Source organism: Aethalodelphis obliquidens, unplaced genomic scaffold, assembly GCF_003676395.1.
Source record: "Aethalodelphis obliquidens isolate GAN/ISIS:26980383/991018 unplaced genomic scaffold, ASM367639v1 scaffold1, whole genome shotgun sequence".
NCBI classification, from domain to species: Eukaryota; Metazoa; Chordata; class Mammalia; order Artiodactyla; family Delphinidae; genus Aethalodelphis; species Aethalodelphis obliquidens.
In genome coordinates this window covers 72,644,357-72,661,549 of record NW_020837945.1, presented here as the reverse complement: position 1 = coordinate 72,661,549, position 17,193 = coordinate 72,644,357, and the positions used below count along the sequence as shown (strand labels likewise).

Below are 17,193 nucleotides of genomic sequence, written 5' to 3'. Positions count from 1 at the left end.
CCCACCCCCTCTCCCTGGGTGGTTGGCACACTCCCACTCTTTCATCCTCTGCCTGTGTCCCCTGGAGGCTCCTGGGTCTGTATCATGGCCAGCTCCCTTCCTTGAGCTCCTGACCCACATGTCCATCTTTCTCGAGGATCAGCCTAGACGGCCCCCAAGCCCTCAGACTCGCCATTGAACTCATTGTCTTCACTCCCAAGCCTGCTCCTTCGCCTGTTCTCCCCGCTGGGTGATGGTGTTTCCACTCCCCCAGTAACCCAAGTCTGAAGCTTGAGAGCCAGTGTGCACAGTGGGTCACTGTGTTCTGGCAGCTACCCTTTAATGTCTTTGATGTCTATTCTCCTTTCCATCTGCTTTCCAAGTAAGTTCCAAATAGTCTCCTAACTGATCTCTCTTATAGCATTCTTGTTCCTCCAATCCGTTTTCTACTCTGCCGTAAGAACAATCTTCTACTATGCAAGTCTGATCATCGTGGGATTTTAGGATTCTTTCAATGGCTCCCTCCTGCCCTCAGGGTCAAATCTCAATTCCTTGGCAGGGCCTTGTCTCCATCTCTATTTCTTCCTCCCACTCCCCCAACATGATACTCCCAAACTGCTGAGTTCTCACACCTCTGGACTTCTGCCTGCGCATCCCTCTGCCTAGGACTGCCTTCCTCCCTCTCCCCACCTGGACAGTTTCCTCATCCCTCAGTTCAGGCATCTCCACTTTCAGGAAGCCTTCCTGACCCCCCGGCCCCTCACAGCAGCCTCTGCACATTGTCAGAGCACTCATCACCAGCTAGTCTGGGAGATCCTGAAAGGTAGGAATTATGTGTTGTTTGCCTTGTCCTAGCGTCTGGCAGTGTATCAAACTCAGAGGAGGTGCTCATTAAATGTTTGTTGCAAATATGAGACTTTGGGGAGCCCTAGGATGACATGGTTGCTTTCTCCCAAGATTTCTGTCACTGCTACTTCACCAATTTTTTGTGTTCGTGAAACTTAAGGTAACACCAGTTTAGGCCAATAAAAGCAGTTTCCTTAATTTTTTTTCCTCTGGGAATATTAGTATATTAATTCATTTAGCCATCCATTAATCAGTCACTTCATTGAACAAATACGGAACGCCTCCCCTATGCCAGCCCCTGTGTTAAGTGTAAGGGATACAAAGCTAAGTGACACATAGTACAGTTTCTGTCCTCAAAGAGCTAACAATCCAGTGGTGAAGACAGAGGTGCAGACATATCATGACAACATGATATGTGATCAACATGTGATCAACGTTACAGTGGAAGAAGGAGGTGGGAACGATGAATGCTGGGTTAGAACCTCTCCTTTGAGGTTCTCCTAACCCACATCCTTTCTCTGTCCCTGGATTATAATTGCTTATTGTTCTGTTCCGCCTCCCACTAGACTAAGAGGTCATTGAGGGCAGAGACTATGGGATTCATCTTTGTATTCATTCATTCAGCAAATATTTATTGAATGCCTACTTTATGTAAGGCCCTTTTAGGTGGTGTGGAGACAGCACATAATAACACAGACTAAGCTCTCTGCCCTCACAGAGTTTACAGTATGCCTAACACAGTGCTTGGTACGTACATAGTCTCTGGAAGAATATTTGTTAAATGAATAGAGGGGAGACTTCGAGGGATGCGAGCAGTTTTGTCAAACTTCTGGAGGGTGGCCATGGGAAGAGAAACACACTTGTTCAAGGATGTCTAAAAGGGCAGGGCTAGGACCAATGCAGGTACATTGCATGGGAGCTGGTTTGGGAAAATTAGAAAGAATTTTCTGTTAGTAAAAGCTGTTCCATGGTATGATAGAGTGATGGTAAATGAATGACACAGAAGCTCGTAGAAGGGATTCCTACAGTGGGCTCAAGGAGCTTAAGCCAAATGACCTTGAGGTCCTTTCCAAACCTGATATTTCATCATTTGGACACACTGAAGTTTGTCCAAAATGTTCAGCCATCAACATGTGTGGCAAATCGGCCATTGGCTTGTGGGCATTTTCTCCAGAAAGGGAAATAAGCAAACACTGGCACCATGACAGTTTCACAGAGACTAACCTGGAAATTTTGGATGTATGGGGACTTCTCTGTCTCACCTGGCACCTGAATCACAGCTTCTCACCAACTCTGACCCTCGGGAGGAAATCAAGGAGCAAGAGGCTGAGCTGGTTGGTGTTCGCAAAAGGAGAGAAATTCACAGTCCTCCTGGACTGAGTTACAGTGCATTTGATGAAATATTATTTAGCTATTATAAAGAATAAAGTATATATACATACATACATATATATATATATATATATATAAAAGATGTATCAAGTTAAAAGAGAGCAAATTAGATAGTACCATATATGGTATGATCACTTCTGCAAACTTTTTAGAAAGAATACATATAAATACCTATGCATAATTTTTCTGAATGGAATGATAAGAAACAATAGTAGTTGTTTACCTTTGGGAAGTAGTTATTTACTGTGGACAGTGTGAATGGAAGAAGGTGACTTTCAATTTTCATTTTGTATGTTTCTATATTCTGTTTTGTAACATCCCATCTTTTAATGCCAACAGATTTTACCTAGATCATAGGATTAGGCTAATTTTTTTGCTTCTACTTCATAGTTTTCTATTAGAAAATTAAAATTTAATAATATTTTTCATTCCCTAGAACCTAGAGAAAAGGGGGCAGGGACCAACCTGGCCACCCGCAAGACAGAGTTTACTCCTTCCAATTCTAAACATGAGAAACTAGAGGCAGGGAAGCAGAGGGCTGGGAGAAGGGAGAGACTCTTGCTTGAGATCATTCTGTACAAAGATGTCTGAGCCGTGAGGAGAGGCCACGCCTCCTGGGTTCCTGCATGGCTCCTCAACTACACCAAAAAGGGGAGAAGAAGAAGCGGGGGTGGGGAAGGGAGTTAACACTTGCAGAAGGCCTACTGGGCACAGGCAGTTTACACGTTCACCAGACAACTTCCGTCCTGAGGAAGCCTTTAAACAGCAAGACCCATCTCACCCTGCACTTTCCTGAATTAAAAGTCTTAAAGCTGGTACAGAAGTTTATTTTCTGGACCCAGAAAAAAGCGTGATAAAAATGGTACCCACACCAACTCTCTTACCATGTATCCTGATTCTCATTTTCCCTAGGGATCCTGTCTATTACAGAGACTTGTTTGTGAACACAATGCTGGTGTCTAGAAGAGACCTTTTCTATAGTGTTGAGGAAGGCATGCCCTGGGCAAGGAAGGGGTTAACCTTGGAGTCGGGGCCTGGTGCCAGCCAAGAGGTTCAGAGCAGTGTTTATGGGCACCCTGACATTCTGGTTCTACCTTTTGAGCCTGAGAAGCAGGTCTTCTCTCAGACTTCCCGGCTCAGTTCTTCTCTGCATCCCTAGATCTTAATCTCTGTGTTCCTCCCTTTGGACTGGTAACCTGAACTTGGTTCTCAATTGCTTGTGGGGGACTTCAGGGACAGCAGTTGGGGTTTGGAATAGCCACCGTGGGGAATGGGATCCAAGACCGACTGATAAGCCTCATTATTCTTCTGGCTCTCTCAGGATCTCCAGTTTTTCTGGGACTGATGGGTCATGCAGGATAGATTTCACAAGGGGAGTTCACACCTCACCCATTCCCCGTGAACAGAGAGGGCTTGCCAGATGAGTGGGCCAAAGCGAGCCCATTTCCCAGTGGGATGTCATCTCCCTGTTTGGTGTCCTCTCCCAGGTGGGCAGGGTCTAAGACAGCACCCCAAATTGGTTGTATTTCCCCTATCTTGCATACCAGTACTGATCAAGGTGGGGGGGGGGCGGTGGCTGTGTTGCCTATTGCATTTCAGTTAAGGTGATGACTTTGATTGGAATCTCAGGTGGGAAAGTTCAAGGGATAGAAGATGAAAAGGCATCCTGTGAGCAAAGTCCTTCTGCCCGGGAGAGGCGTGAACCTTTATCCAGGTGCCAGCCATTTCATCCCACTGAAGATGGGAGGTTGATGTCATTTCATTCGCAGGTAAGAGCAGGGAGCGGTGTGTAGCAGGGCTCTGTGATTTTCCAGTGACTCAGCCTGTGACCTTTTAGGAGAGATTTCAGAGAAAGAGAAGGTACAGAACATGAGCTTGCTTTTCCAGGGCTCAAGTGGTGTTTGCTGCTGCCACTAGTTTTAGAAATCAGGTGTAGAGAGTTGGATTAACCTGACTCCTTTGTTCATGGAACCATGGAACCAGTGGAGATCATTGGTCTCTGCAAGACCCCTTTCTTGAATTTATTTACTGCCTTATTCCTTTTACTCCCCATCCCACAGTTCCATACCCCTCTCTCACCCACGGTGATTCTTATGTGTTTAGGATGTATCCTTTCGTTTGCTTTCATACAAACGCTATTTGCTTGCAGTATTTATTTATTTATTTTTATTTATTGAAGTATAGTTATTTACAATATTGTTAGTTTCTGGTGTACAGCAAAATGATTGTTACACACACACACACACACACACACACATATTCTTTTTCAGATTCTTTTCCATTATAGTTTATTACAAGGTACTGAATATAGTTCCCTGTGCTTTCAGTTTTTTGTTTTTTTGTGTTTTTTTTTTGCGGTACGCGGGCCTCTCACTGTCGTGGCCTCTCCCGTTGCGCAGCACAGGCTCCGGACGCGCAGGCTCAGCGGCCATGGGTCACGGGCCCAGCCGCTCCGCGGCATGTGGGATCCTCCCGGATCCGGGCACGAACCCGCGTCCCCTGCATCGGCAGGCGGACTCTCAACCACTGCACCACCAGGGAAGCCCCAGTATTTTTAATTTATGTGAACATTCCATCTCATCACGTTTCTTTCCTTTCTTCCTCCCCCGCCCCCTCCCCATCTTTTCATCGTTCTTAAGATCCATCAGTGTTGCTATGTGTACATCTGATCATTTGCTACAATCCTACTACACAGAATTCCCGAGTGTGCATTCACTATATTTTATTTCTCAATCTTAGTGATGGAAACTCAGGTAGCCCCCCACTTCCACTGCAAATAACCGTGCAGAAAACATTTGCATACACGTCTCCTTACGGAATTGTATAAGAATTTCTTGGGATGTATACCTAGTGGAGGAATTGCTAGTATGCGACACTGAATTTGACTCATAATGCCGGAACGTTCCCAAGAATGTTTGCTGATGCACTTTTCTGATGTTTGTCTTCTCACCAGCAGTCCATAAGAGCTGTCATGTCCCATAATCCTGCCAATACTTGGCACTACACTTCCTTCTATATTTTGCTAATATAAAAGGCATACGGTGAGAGCTCTTTGATGTTTTAATTTGCATTTTTCATATTACTAATGCTTTTGAGTCTTCCTTCATATCTGCCATAGTGGCTACATAGTGTACTGTTCAGATTCCTGCTCTAAGACCGAGGTCCTTGTTAACCCAGCTACCAGTAGTGCTGGTTGCTGATGGCTCATAGATGAGACCCTCCCCAGCAATTATCCTCAGCCAGAGGAAGCTGCTTCACCCAGGGTTATGAACTCTTCTTGGGGGTGGCATCCATCCAATGACTAGTCATTGCAGGGAAATAAAGCCTGGTCCCCTTGCTGAATTCAGGACCTCTCTGAAGAGACACCCCAGTTTCCACATTCCCCCATTGGGTCAGCCTAAGCTGCAACTTTATCACAGTTCAGATTCTGGCTCCACCCAATGCTGCTTTCCTCACTCCCTCACCACTCCCCAAAAACCCTGCTCAAAACTCTCCATCTCAGAATCTGCTTCCCAGGAAAACTGACCTACACCAAGTTCTTTGGAGTTTCATCTTCTGTACAGTGTCAGTTTATATCAGTTCCCCATTTTCTATTGCAGTCATAAATGTTCAAGATCCTTGCATATTCTTCGTATAAATTCCCCATTGGTTTTAGATGTTACAGATGTCTATTTTTTTTAATCAGTCTATTAACTTTGTTCATGGGATATTTTGCTGACTAGAAATCTTTAATTTTGATGTAATCAAATTCATAAAATTTTGCCTTATGGTCTATGCCTTTGAAATTTCATTTTAAAAGAGCTTTCCTGAATCACAAAGATATTTTCCTGAACTTAATCCTACAAATTTTATTTCTACTACTTTTCTTTAATCTTTTACACTTAGGTCTTTTAACGACCCAGAGCCCTCTTTTGTATGTGGTATTAAGTAGGGACTCAGTTTTATTTTTCTCCATATAGTAAGCCAGTTCCCCATGCCATTTACTAAACAATCTATCCTTCCCCCAATTTGTGGTAGCACCTTGGTCCTGTATTAAGTTCAGACATATACATGACTCTGTGTCTGAGCTCTCTATTCTGTTTTGTTGGCCTATTTGTACATTTTCTTAATTTCTCTTTTTATTGTGATGGCTTTATGTCTTAATATCAGAGAGGGTAAGAGCCCTCTTCACTCTCCTTTTTAAAAGTTGGCTTAGCTGTTGTTCTCTGCTGTGTCTAACTGAAGTGTTAACACATACCTGCATAATTTTTAGAATAAGTTTAGTTTCCGTGCTTTGGACTTTATATGTTGGCTTTGTTTGGATTAGAAGCCCTAGTTCATCTGGCAGCAAGGGGTCTGATAGCCAGCGTGCCGGGACGATGATTTGCGTCATCGGCGGTGCACACACAGAAGCACAGGGTAGAAACTTTAGGAAGGAGTCAAGCCAAGAGATACTATCTGGCCTGCACTGGATACTAGAAAGCCCTGACAGTTCTCTGCAAAGTGGAATCCAATCTGATCCAAGAGAAACATTCAAAGGCTCAGAGATCTTAATGAGCCTGGGAACCTAATCAGAGGCAGTAATGAATGATATTAACAATACTGTCCCGCCAAAGAGAAAACCCTATCTGGATGCCGGGTTGCTTGGCCTGTGTTCCTGAGCATTGCAAGGGCCTGTCAAAAGGTTAATTCATTGCCACCTTCTCTGTCTGCTACTCCTGCAGCTTTTTTCAAACCCACTGTTCCCAAAACCTCAGCTTTGAGGAAAGTAGCATTTTTGTTTTGTGATGATGCGGAGCCTGTGAGCAAGCCATAGTCATTCATCCGTGGTGTGAAGATGACGCGTGCTCCAGCTCTGGAGGTGCTTGCAGGTTCAGACACGTCAGAGCTGAGGAGGAATGAAACGACACTGCCGAAACCTTGAAAACCAAGTTCAAGGAGAGGGCAAGACTTTCCAAATGTAGAATCTGCTCTTAGATGGAGCTGAGGCTCCGCCGGGGCACGGGTTATTCTGTGAACTTCCGTTTTCTCTTTACTAAGGACTGTAAGGCCGAGAGAATCACCTCTGTTTGGTCCAATCTGCACACCTGCCCTCACATGGACCCAGTTCTGCTGACTTCTGCTGGGTGTCTGCACCTTTCCTTTCTCCCTCATGCTGTTTTCATCCTCTGCTGCTGTATGAGGCTCATGCCCCTTCCTGTTTTCCAAGCTCTTACTTCTAAGTTCAAAGTCTCTGAGAACAGACATCTTCAACTGATTTGTATAGATTGTGTTTCTTCCCTCAGTGGCTCTACAAAATTCTGGTTGTTGGCTTCACATGTTTACCTCAAGAGTGGCCAACGAATCTGATTGCTTGGCCCCTTGGCTCTCTCTGTCTAACCTGAGTGTGTGTCCCTGTCCTGGACCCATGCTGGATCCCACACTGTGATAGGGGGTGGCCTATATCATCTGCTCCCTTTGGAGAAGGGTCATATCCTGACTGGGGCCCAAGAGGCCTAGAAAGGGCCCTCATTTGACCTTTGTGCTTTGCTGAAACCCAGAAGGCCAGAGTTCAATGTCCTTGTTACTTTGCTCCTCTGTAGCTAGGGAACAGGACCACTCTGGGAAGAAGGGCTTGACCTCTCCTCTTCCTTTTCCCCTCTTTCTTTTGCTCTGGGTATATGATGGGAGCTCAGGGAAGTCCATTAACTAGCCTCCTATTTCCTTTAAGTCTTCTTTAAATGTAACAGTCAGTGTTTGGAACCTCTACTAGCTGCTTCAAAGACCAGCCACTGCGTTTTAAACAAAGACAGCTTGGCTGAAGGTCTTTTAGTGGACTTTTGGGGTCCTTACTCTGAGGGGTATAGGAGGGCTTTATCCAGCGTTAGCCTGCCTGGAGTGGTAGGAGGTAGGACAGGGACTGGGGGTGGCTTTTTCTTTCAGAATCAGTGAAGAAAGGAAGGAGGCTGTGCCATGTTTTAAGATTCTAAGTGTGGTTGTCTAGGAAGCATCTATTCAGAAGCCTTGAGACCCAGTCCATAGATAGGTAAATATTCACAGAAGGAGAGACCTCAGTGGTAGGGATCAAGTTGTTGACTATCCCAGTGGAAAATTAGATCATCCATTCTGCACCACCACCCTCTTACCCCATCAATTCCAGACTTTCAGGAAATAGGGAGTATAGCCCAGCCCATGGTCAGGCCACTGACAGGATGCTGTGCTGACTGTGCTGTCATGCTATGTTCACACTATCTGCTCTGGTGTCAGTCACATGCTGACCAGTTCTAGTAGGATGGCAATGACCCTTTTTAGGGCTGTCGAGGATCCTGGAATGTCCCTGTACCTCTTAAAGCCTCTGTTTGTCCATGTGTCTAATTAAGACTAGAGAATCCATAGCCCAGCTCTAAAGAGCTAAGAGTTCACCAAACACTTAGGTAGAGATGTTACTTAAAAAAAGAGCAGTTGCATCCCACAAACTGGCTTTCCTATATTTGGTTTCTCCCAGGGATATTAAATATAACTTTTCACATGTTGTAGGCTTCAGAGCAGACCATGTGGTTGACAGACTTCTTGGTGTGGGCTCAAAACTTGGCCTACCAGTCCCTGAGGGGACCTCTGAATGTTAGGCTGTATGAAACCACTCTGAAAAAAGTTGCATGTGTGTGAGGAAGGATGGGCAAAAGCAGAGACGGCCCGAGGAGCTGGTTCCCTGTTTGTGCTCCCTGTGCCACCCCTTTCTCCTTGGAACTTCTGAGAAGCTCTGTTTGGTCATCATCATCTTGGCCAAATCAAACACAACCAGGAAGAGCTGTTTCTCAGGAACGACTCTTGGGAGTCACGCCTTCTTGTGAGCCACGGGGGCCCAGGGTGAGGAGAAGCCCGTGTGGAAAGGTTCTTACGCTCCTTTATGATTCAGGACCTCTGATTTTTGCTGGTGAAAGTAGGAAAAAGAGTCCTCAGGACAAGAAATCAAAGATAGTGCACAGAAGGAGTGCAGATAGTAGACTATCGACAAAAAGATGCACATCCTGGCTAAAAAAGAGAAGGAAATGCAAAGCCGGAAGCGGGTTTTGGGCTCCACCACACATTTGTTAAACTGGGGTGCACCCTAACTCTGAATTTTCAGTCCAGGCCAGCCCACCACATACCCAGGGACAAGGGGCTGTAACAAATAACTCTCATTCACTTTGTCCTACTTGGAGCATTTGTCACAGCTTCTACCCAGTTCTGCTTCTTGGCTTTATCTCACAGGTCCTCCTCCCTTGATTCATATCCTATAATCCTGACTGTTTAGCTTCCCCCATTTGACTTGGCAAAAATGAATATAAATGACAAAACTCAATGATAGCCCAGTTCTGTGCTAGGAGAAATGGCACATTTAAATGAAGGTGAAGGCCCTGCAAACTGATTGCACCTTTCTAGATAGTAATCTGCCAATAGCAAGAGCTGAGTCCTTGCCACAATCCAGCCATTCTGTCCAGGGAAGCATACTCCAAATAAATAAACCCAAAGGGATAAAAGAACTATTCATACAGAAATAACCATACTGGTGTTGTTAATACTAATGAATTAGAAATCATACAATATTCAACCTGAGGCAAATTGTAAAGCAAATTATGATGCACCCATATAATAGACACAGTATTACAATTATAATCGACAAACATGAGGCCTCCGTTGACACAAAAAAACCTGAATATGAAATAATATTAGAGAAAAAACACCCTGAGAAGTGTATCCTTACAGTGATTGCACAGTGTGCAAACCTGACAAGCATCAGAAGGGAATTAATAGGAACATAGGTATTTAATACACAATGGAGTTTTCCTGTGGAAAAGTTGTGTAAGTTCGTAAGAAAAGTGTTTCCTAAATAAAATAGAAAGGTGGGAGGACAAGGCATTCTCCTCTGGTGGGTGTTCCTGTGCTGGCTTGGGTAAGGGGCTCGGCTCCTTTTTCTTTAAGTTTTGTTTCTGTCCTGTGGATGTTCTCAGCTCTAGGAGAGGACAGGAGGAGGCTTTCTAAGATCTCTCATCTTGGCAGCACTGCCCTCCACCCTAGGCTTCTGCCGCCCAACAGTTTGGTCTGTAGAAAATCCTTGGCTTCCTTTCATTTCTCCTAACTCATTTTTCAAAAAGCAACCAATGAGCAATGGATAGTTGAGACAGCACCAGTCTAGAGGTCAGAGGGCCATGGTTCTAGCCCTGGCTTTGCCACCATCTTGCTGGGTTGCCTTGGACAAGTCACTTCCAGACTTGGGCAAGTCTGGGCCTCAGTTTCCTCATCTGTCAAATGGCAGTGTTGGACCAGGTGATTTCTAAAGTCCTGACATTTCTATTGCTCGATCTTTATTGACCCAGGATGAGGGAAGGAGTCTTGAAATGGAATTCTCGTCACTCTGAGGCTGCGAATGAACTCTGCCATCCACAGCCAGCTACCTGCATGCCCTGGAGGCCGGCGTAGCACTATGACCGGATCCTTCTCACTGCAGGTGCAAGGGCTCACCAAGGGTTGATGAGAAGAAAGAAAGAAGTCTGCATGTTTTAGGCCTTTATCATTGGACACTTAAGTACAGTTCAATGTTTCTTGAGAGAGATAAGAGCCAGAAAGTTCCAGCAGGAAGCAGGTCTCCTTTAGAAGAGTGGGCTAATCTTGCTTGACCTTGACTTCCCAGAATGAGACCCTCTGAACAGCTTTGAAACAGCTTCTAGGATGGCAGTGACCAGGCTCCTGTGTCGAAACAACTCCTCGCGCTGCGACTGCCCAGAGAACCAAGCAAGTGGAGCAGGGCTGGCGTCACAGAAGCTTCAGCCAACTGGAGAAACAGCATTTGAAGCAAGTCAGAGCTCTTTCAGATGTGCTGTGATCGAGAAGAAAAAGATTGGTGAGAGAAAAATGGGAACCGAGTAAGGAAAATTAGCTGGCTGTGGTATACGGAAGGGGCCCTTAAGTCTACTTCAGCATATAAGTCTAATGAGTGCATCTCTCTTTGTGCAGTGAGAAGTGAATAGTGAGGGGAGGACAAAGGGATGGGACGAGGGGAAAGCTTTTGTCTATTTTTGGCAGAGAGAATGAAAGGGCCCTTGACTGCTTCAGTGGCCATGCTGCAACAAAAGAGTAAGTGAAGCTCTTCTCACTAAGAACAGGGGCACGGGAAGGACAGGAGGGTCCTGTCTGCAGCAGAGGTCTTAGAGGAGCCCTGAACATAGCAGACTTTATGTGGAGCTGTATGAATTATTTTGCACCGAGTAACAAATCATCCCCAACCTCAGTGGCTTAAAGCAACAACCGCTTACTGAAATGACGGCTCTGCGGGCTGGCTGGGCCGTTCTTTGGTCTGGGCCAGCTTGGCTGAGCTCCGCCGGGCTGCGCACCTGCCATCAGCGGGCAAATCGGCTGGCAGTTGAGTGACTGAGGGTGGCATCACTCACAGGTCTGGTGGCCAGTAGGCTGTTAGTAAGAGTTATGTGACCCGGCCACACGCCTCTCCTCATCCTGTGGGCTAACACGGGTTTGTTTATGGGGCAGCGGATTTCCAGGAGCTGCGTGAGAGGCAGCGGCAAAGCCCCTTGAGGCCTAGGCTGAAAGCTGCACATCTTCACTTCCAATGCATTCTGTTGATCAAAGGCCAGCTAGAGTGACCAACTGTCCTAGTTTGCCCAGCGCTGAGGGGTTTCCCAGGACACAGGACTTTCAGTATAAAAATTGGGAGAGTTCTGAACAAACCAGGACAGTTGGTCACTCTAATGGCCAGCCCAGGTGCAAAGAATGGGGAACTTGACCTTTCTCCAAAGAAGATATAAAATGACCAATAAACACACGAAAAGATGTGCAACATCACTAATAATTAGGAAAATGCAAATCAAAGCCACAGTGAGATGCCACTTCATACTCTTTAGGAAGGCTGTTATCCAAAAAACAGAAAATAACAAGTGTTAGAGAATGTGGAGGAATTGGAACATTTGTGTATTGCTGGTGGGAATGTAAAATGGTGCAGCCACTGTGGGAAACATTATGGCGATTCCTCAAAAAAGTAAACACAAAATTACTGTATGATCCAGCAATTCCAGTTCTGGGTATATACCCAAAAGAATTGAAAGCAGGGACTTCAACAGATATTTGTACACCCCTGTACATAGCAGCATTATTCACAATAGCCAAAAGGTGAAAGTGTCTAATGGTTAATCCAAGTGTGAATGGATAAACAAAATGTGGTTTCTGTGTACAATGGAATTATTATTCAGTCTTATAAAGGAAGGAAATCCTGTCACGTGCTACAACATGGATGAACCTGGAAGACATTTTGGTAATTGAAATAAGCTAATCAAAAAGAAAAATACTGGGGCTTCCCTGTTGGCGTAGTGGTTGAGAGTCCGCCTGCCGATGCAGGGGACACGGGTTCGTGCCCCGGTCTGGGAAGATCCCACATGCCGCGGAGCGGCTGGGCCCGTGAGCCATGGCCGCTGAGCCTGCGCGTCCGGAGCCTGTGCTCCGCAACGGGAGAGGCCACAACAGTGAGAGGCCCGCGTACGGCAAAAAAAAGAAAACTACTGTGTGAGTCCACGTATATGGACTTCTTAGAGTAGTCAAATTAATAGAGACAGAAAGTAGAATGGTGGTTTCCAGGAGCTGGAGAGAGGAGGGACTGGGGAGTTAGTGTCTGACGGGTGCAGCGTTTCAGCTGGGGAAGATGAAAACGTTCTGGAGATGGATGGTGGTGATGGCTGCACAACAGTGTGAATGTACTTAATGCCACAGAACTGTACATTTTTAAATGGTTAAAACGGTAAGCTTTCTGTTTATGTGTATCTTACCACCATAAACAAAGGAGTGGGGAACTTGGCTCCCCTATTAGCGAGAGGAGCTACAAACTAATGTGGCCGTTTTGCCATCTGCTGTACGGGTGGACAGGCATTTAACTGAACAAGGCCAAGCTGTTGCAGTAGAACATGGTTTTTGAGAAACTGCGCTGGGAGAGCGAGCGGGATCCACATATTGACTCTTGGTACGCTTACCTTTGGGAGCCAGTTGCAGCTTATGGTTATTCATCTGGGTAGGAAACAAGAGAGGCTAAAAGGAGGCTCATGTTGATGAGCGAATGAGGTGATAAGGATGTATGGTAAGACTTTGGAACCGGCCAGACAAGTAAAATAAAATAAAACGGAGTCAGAGCCCTAAAGAAATCACTAACGTGTGCCGAGGGCTCCAAGCCGCCCTTTCCCGCCTCCTTTCTGCCCCTGGCTGCGCACAGAGCAGGCAGTCAGTAACCAAATGCCTCAGTCACCCAAGGAGCCGGGTGCACAGGGCCTGGCTCGTGCACAGCCTTGCCCTCCTAGACCCTCTCTGTTTGGTGCTCACGGGAGTCTGTGTTTATTGGAGACTCTGATTTGCCTGTTTCTTTAGTCCAGCGTTGCGAGGAGCAGGCAGCAGGGAGGGATGAGTGAGGAAAGGCATCAGTGTGTGAGTGTGGCCAGGCGGGGTGAAGGCAGACAGGGACTGAAGGAAGCTATGAAGCAGATGACCAGGAGGAACAGCCAGACTCCCAGGATGCTGTGGCCAGGAAGGACTTGGAGAGCATCTGGTCCACTCTTCCCATCAGAGGATGAGGAAAGTGAGTCCAGAAAGCCTCGGGCACTTGTTCAGGACCGGTCACTGGGGGAAGCAGGAAGTGGCAGAGCTGGTACTTGGGACAGTTTTCTCATTTCTAAGCTGGAGCTCTGTCTTCTGCATCCAGCAGCTTCCGATTTCCCTTGGAACCCTCTCCACACTAGTTGCTGGAAGTGGACGTGGTAAAGCCCCAGTGCAGTGTGCCTCCTTTCCCCCACATTTCATCTACTCCTCAGGGGCACCATGCCCTCAGCACGTAGGCGTGCATCTTCTAGCTCCTCCAGCCCTGGAAAGGCTGGTACAGAGGGTGTACTGTCATCAGCTACTTAATTAAGGGGTTCTACTGTTCTACACTCAGGCTCATGGGGAGAAGTTATTTTTGGGTGTTATGGGAAGTACAGTACAGACCAATCCTTTCTTCTTAACTCAGTGACTAAAATTTAGCCTGCTCTGGGTTTGTGGCTTAATGCTTAAAGGTCAACAGTGAGTGGGCATAGCTCATCTCAGAAAGCTGAAGTGCTGGGGGATGGAGTCGGGCTGAACCCTCTTCTTCTTTGTGTGGAGAGGAGAACTTCTGGGAAGAACCCAATTGAGAAGCAGCTGGTGAATGGATTTATTGATCCAATTGCCTTTCCCACCTGGGAAGGCTTCAATAACTGGGAAAAGCTAGTGACAAGCACACAGCTCTCTGCACTGTCCAGGACTCAGTGTGCTGCTCTAGGAATCCTAAGATGCGAATCTACATATTGATTAAGGGCCTGCTATGGACAAGTTACTGGGGAACCTTTCAAGAGGAGGCAGGTACAATGCCTGCCCTCAGGGAGCTCACAGTCTGGTCACAGGGGAATAAGGCATGGACTCACTAAGGCAAGTGGAGAAGGTAAGGGCTCAGGAGGCACTAAGTGCCTGGTGTCTGACACCCACGTAGCAGAGGTTGGAACCAGAGAGCAAACAGAATCTGAAAATGCCACCCTTTCCCCCATGCTTGCCTGTCAGGACAGGTGCCAGAGAAAGGATCCAAAGCTGCCTTGAGAGGTCAGGGTAGGTCAAGCGGGAAGGGACAAGACAAAAGCTGGGAGATGAAGCAGTGAACTAATAGTTAGAGAGGGGGGGAGAGGGCAGAAGCAGAAAAGGAAGCCAAGAATGAAGTGGGGTGGGACCCTCTATTAGTTAGGATGCAGGTGTAGCTACGTGGGACAGAGACCCAGAGGAACTGTGGTTTAAACAAGACAGAAGTGTGTTTCGCGAGTAAAGTCTGAGCTAGTAAAATGGTTCTGCGCAGTGAATCATCAGAGGCTTAGGCTCCGTTTCTTTTCTTGCTCCATCAGGTCATCTCTAAGTTGTTGTTCTCATTTGCATGGCCCAACGAGGCTCACCACCACCTCCACACTCCACCCTATGGAAAGGGGGGAGGAGCCATGGTGGGAGGAGGAGCCTCCTTCCCTTTAAAGGCAGAGAGATTGCTCTTGCCATTTGCACTCCCATCCCATTGGCCAGAACTTGGTCACGTGGCAATGCCCAGCTACAAATGAGAATGGGGATCATTGTCTTTATTCTGGGTGCCCATGTGCTCTGCTAAAGTGTCTTCTGCCATGGAAGAAGGAAGAGTAGGTATTGGGGGACACCAAGCAGTCTCTGCCACAGGCATACACTAGATGCAAACAAGGCAAAATAGGGTCCATGTAATGCCAGTACAGATACCAAGCACAGCAGCTCCTCTGTGAAACCTGCCAGGATGTGTCCCCTTGGATACTGAGAAGAGAGAAGCACAGAGAAGAGTGAGATTACAATCCTTGGAAGAACTAAGGAAATCTTCACGTAAGTGTGCATTTGAGTGGAGTCCCATCTATTTGACAATAGATGGAGAGGAAGGACATACCAAGAAGACATGTCAATCATGTGGCGAGAGCGGCAGGAATGGAATCCAAGTTAACAGGAGCCACTGACGATGTTTGAACAGGGGGAGAGATGGGGATATGTTTCCGCTGGCCTCTCAGGGGCCAAAGCAACAATGCTTGATGCCAAGACAGGCAAAGGAAGAGAACACAGGATAGCCTGAAGTTTTGGGGCATAGGGCTCTAGACTGTGTTTATACCACCCCAAAAAGAATTGGACCTCACTGAATTTACATAAGCAGGTACTCTGTCCCACCCTGCCCTAAAGAGCCTGGAAGCCTTGCTTTTTCTTCTCATTTTGTTAGGGGTAGGACGGCCCCGCCCTCTAATGTCCCGCAGAGGCATCCTCCCTATCTCCCTGAGCTGCGGGCACGGATGCTTGACACTAAGGCTTACCCCGATGCTCTGGTTCCCAGTCGGCGTCTCTGTGGGGATGGGGAATGAGGATGGGAGCCGGGCTGGCATCATTCTGCATACGTAATAGAGCCAGAAGACTTGTGAAACCCAGGAGGTTCTGCTAGGACGTTCTGCAGTAAATACGTGTCATAAAAATAAACCTATCCTGCTATTCAACAGCAATGAGCAATACCCTAGGGTTGCCAACGCTGGAAGTACTGACATCTCTGGGCACAGTGCGGCAGGATGAAGGCCAATCCATGACAGCATGCTCGAATGCACACATCCTCCCGCTCCCGGCCACCCACATCCCACCACAGACTCAGACCTCCTTCAAGTTGTCAAGTGAACTGCAGCCAGGTATAGAGAAATGTAAAGTCCTACTTTTGAGTCAAAACAAGACAATAATTGCCAGTGTCAGGGGTGGGGATCTTGACTGTAGCTGGTGTAACAAAAAGATTGAAGGGTTATTGTGGACTCTACATTTAACATGAGCCAATGGTATGCAGGTGGCATAGAGATGCTAATGTAGTCCTTAACAGCTTTGGAGCCAATGGAGTGTCCAGAACAAAGGAGGCTGTTAATCCTGTTTCAGATCAGAGTAACATATGAGTTACAATCAGAGAAAAGGTTCCAGAATGGTATAAGAACTTGAAACATGGAGTTAAGTTAAGAGAACAGAAACTCTGCAGCCTACAGGAGACTCAGGTGAACATAACGACCAGCTTCATGTCCCTGAAGGGTTGTCATGGGGATAAGGAAACAGCTTTTTCTGTGTGGGCTCCAAGGAGAAGTTATAGCCTGGCCCATTTGTTTCAGAATAGAACTGGAATTGTCTGAAAATGGAATGCTCTCCCCCATGAAACAGTGAATTCTCCATTGCTGGGGTTTGGAAAAGGCTGGTAAGTCTGTACGTGGGCTGCTGTGGCAGAAATTCATCCATTGGGTAAAGACAGGACTAGAGGACCTCTTGAGTTTCTTCCATCTTTCAGGTCTTATGATTCTGTGTGCTTTGTTTTTAATTAAAATTTTTATTTGGACATAATTGTAGACGCATATGCTGTTATAAGATACAATACAGAGAGATCCGGTGCGCCCTTTACCCAGTTTCTCTCAATGGTAA

General features: G+C 46.5%; 1 long non-coding RNA gene across 1 annotated transcript in view; it reads left to right on the top strand.

Moving 5' to 3' along the window:
* The window catches only part of LOC113621438 (uncharacterized), a 76,589-nt gene extending 64,361 nt beyond the window's left edge, over positions 1–12,228 (top strand). The window contains exons 8-9 of the long non-coding RNA XR_003433192.1: positions 3,847–3,986; positions 10,533–12,228. This is a non-coding gene — a long non-coding RNA (uncharacterized LOC113621438). The remainder of the gene's footprint in view (positions 1–3,846; positions 3,987–10,532) is intronic.
* Positions 12,229–17,193: the final 4,965 nt, after the last annotated feature.